Source organism: Myotis lucifugus, unplaced genomic scaffold, assembly GCF_000147115.1.
Source record: "Myotis lucifugus unplaced genomic scaffold, Myoluc2.0 scaffold_850, whole genome shotgun sequence".
In the NCBI taxonomy this organism is placed as follows: Eukaryota; Metazoa; Chordata; class Mammalia; order Chiroptera; family Vespertilionidae; genus Myotis; species Myotis lucifugus.
The window spans coordinates 89,351-92,946 of NW_005871898.1; positions in this window are offsets into that span (position 1 = coordinate 89,351).

The following is a 3,596-nucleotide window of genomic DNA, read 5'->3' on the forward strand; positions in this document are numbered from 1 at the left end:
GGGTGTTCAGGACAACCGCACAGAGTTTATCCAGACATTCTGTGTCAAGTCCCAATTATTGATCAAAAAATTTGGCCCAAGTCCCTAAAATAGAAATACAGACTCTGCTGACCTCAACAGGCAGCTCAGCCCACACAGCTCATGGTCGCTGCCAGCCAGTGGGGACACATGTGTGCTGGATAGTGGGCCCCAGAGGAGTGTGACCCCAAAGCTAGAGAAGAAAAGATCCCAGGAGGTGACAGACATTGACTTGTCATGATGCTCATAGCACCGAGTGTAGGCTGATGCAGAGAGACCCACAGCAGCTTGGTACAGGTGTCCAGGCTGATGACAAACACACACCAGTGAACATGGAATATTTATTATGCACATAGTTGAAATCTCTGAGAGGCACAGGAAAGGCCCATCAGGAAGTCAGACCTGATTTGATGGAGCCAGGAAAGGAGACTGGCTCAGGGATTTTATTTAGTTGAGGTTGTGGGGGAGGTGGAGGAATTCTGCTTACAACAGCTTGTGTGGTTTCAACCTCTTATTAACATACAGAGAGGAGACCCAACCTTTCTTTTCAGCTTTCCATGTGAGGCCAAGTGAGAAGAGGCAGAATAAGCCATCAGTTTTCAGAAATCAAACAAACAAGTATATAAACAGAGCAAATGTTGAGATAATATGTCATTATGTGGGTACAAAATTAAAGTCTACTGAAAATGAGAAAATAATTATGAATAGGCAAATGATGATGATTATATTTGTGGTGCTGGTGCTGGTGACGTTTGCTGGGGCTGACTGGCAGACCCTGACCAAAGGATGAATGATTACTCTGACACGTTTCTGTGAAAGAGAGGGCTAAGGGACTGCCTCACTAGAGTAACCAAACAGCCCCATTCGCCTGTCTTCTTAGGCTTTTATTGCAACAGCATCTTGAACTAAAATTAACTTTTAGATGCAATCAGCAAGGCAAGCATCCTTGAGAAGACACATGCATCTGCAGTGTCCTTTAAGCAAGTACATCTGAAGACTAAGCATAAGGATATCAAGAGACACCCGGAGGCTCGCACATACACAGACTTGTTTGGAAAAGTCAAGGCAGGGGTAGTTTCCTAAAGGCAACTCCCCCAGGAGGTTCTGACCATTCTGAGTTTCCTCCTTACAGACTTTCCAACCAAGTCCCGTGTTTGCCCACATCTCTCCCAATTGTGTTTTAATGGATGCCAAAGACAGGGGAAGGTGGCAAATTTTCTGCTTTGGAATGTCTGGGTCTGAGAAGTGCATTCATTGCTTGAGTTCTGATTTTACAGACTATAAGAAAATCAAAGAGAATTATAATGACAGCAATAGTTAGTCTGATCAGGTACCAATTGATTCTCAGAAACCATGTTGTGGGGTATATCCACTCCAAATGCTCATTTACTGCATTCTAAGCAGTGGTCAGTTGTTCATGTTCATTGATAGCAAGTGAGGATTCTTTAATTTGCTTTTGCAATGTGTTTACTTCTTTAGTATGGTTATCATAAAAGACTCCCCACAGATGCTTTTTAACATCAATCCATTGATGGTGACTACTGTTCCATTTTAAGGGGTGACACATAGGTGCTTATGCTCCCAATCACAATTGAACACTTGCCTGTTTGCTATAGCATCCTGCCTTTCCCCAAATACCCAATGGCTGCCTCTATTGCCTGCGTTCTAGCTAATATTTTTATCTATGTGTTGTTGTATACTGAATTCCCTAGTTACATTTTTGGCCATATTTTCTATGAATGTGGCCATCTGTACAGACTCAGAAAGGGCTGCCACAGCGATGCTGGCAGTAGTCAGAATGACAATAACCGAGATGGTGGCTGCAATGAGCATTCCCAAAAATCTTTTCTGCCATAATTGGTCCAATGATTTTTCTAAGGCTCCAATAGCTGATGAGCCTTGTCATTCCCTGGTGAGATATACTGGTATTAGGATTTCTGCTTGTCTCCTAAGTACCATAATTGTGCTGATGTTCAATGAGGTAATATTCTAGGTGGTAATACAGGATGCAAAATAAGCTCCTTCTCTATGGATCCCTCACAGGATGTCTCACAGTGCCCGGGACTTACAGCCAGAATGCAGCCCAGAGGGCTGCCAGGTGGGCTGCCAGTGAACACCCACAAACAGCCTGTTGCCCACAGATCTCGTCATATTCTGCTCTCCATAGCAAATACTGACTGGCCTCTAAAGTTTTAGCTAAAATCTGCCAGTACTGAGGTGTCATGTGATAATATTCAGACAAGGCTTTGAGGAGACCTTTAATAAACAGGCTGTTAGTCCCATTTTCTCTGATATTATTCCTTATTTCCTTAAATGTATTAAAGGAGAGTGGCTCATGAATCCTATTGCCTTGTTGATCTTGCATAACTGGGCAAACCAAAAGCTCTCCTTCTGACATGCCTGCCTGACACAGGATCCCATAACCAAGAATCTAGTTGATGGACTCTCCCACACAGGAGGCAGAGTATCAGGAAATATTTCCTCCAACAGCAGGGCTTTAGGTACTACAGGCTCTATAGGTTCTACAGGCTCTACAGGAGGAGGGGTGGTGGTAAATCCTCCTGGCCTTCTGTAGGCTTTTAATCCTCTATGTGGAGTGGGCATAGTGCAGCTTGAACAAGAGCCCACATAGTTAAGATGACAAGGGCACTAGATTACCCTGGGCCTGATTTCGCTTTAAATTCATGCCCACTTGTACATGCCCACCGGATTTGTTCCCCAGCAGGGAGCATGCTGGAGGCAGCAGATCTATGATTCTCTCTCACCATTAATGTTTCTATATATGTCTCTCTCTCCCACTCTGAAATGAATTAAATACCTATAATAATAAAAGCATAATATGCTAATTAGACCAGACATCCTTCCAGATGACCTTCTGGATGAAGCCAGGGCTGCAAGGGAAGCTCTGGTCCCGGGTGCCAGAGGGAAGCTGGTGCCGGCATCGGGGGTAAGGAAGGACTACTCTTGCATGAATTTCGTGCATCGGGCCTCTAGTATTTTAAAAAAAGAACCTCACACTCTCTGTCCTCAGACTGGTACACACTGCCTTAAATGTCCCTTACTTCAGACAGGCACTCCCGTGCCCCTTGCTGTCTTCTATAAAATTTTAGTCATCAGTGCATGCAACCCACGTCATCTATTCATTTGACATGTGCATTGCTCCAGAGTCACCCAGGACACGTCCCAGACAAGTGGCCTGAAGCTGCCATCAGCTCCCTTCATGCAGGAGCGTTCCTGATGGACATTTCCTATAGTGATAGAGATTCATTTCAGTCGTCACTTTGCTCTGAACATTATTTAGAAAGGATGTTGCTTAATGCAGGGCACACGTGTGACAGCACATCAGGACAAGAGCCACATAGAGGATAAATGTACACTCACTTACAGGAAGTGGTGGCACACACCTGCCAGCTGCTTGATGGACCAGCACAGACCCATGGGATTGAGAAAATGGGGATGTCCCTGAACTCTCCATGTAGGAGCCTGAGTAAGCACCAGTGGTTTCTGAATTCTCACTCGCGACAGTGTACTCAGGTCAGGACTACCCATGAGGGTGAACCAGAGATGCCAATGCTGGA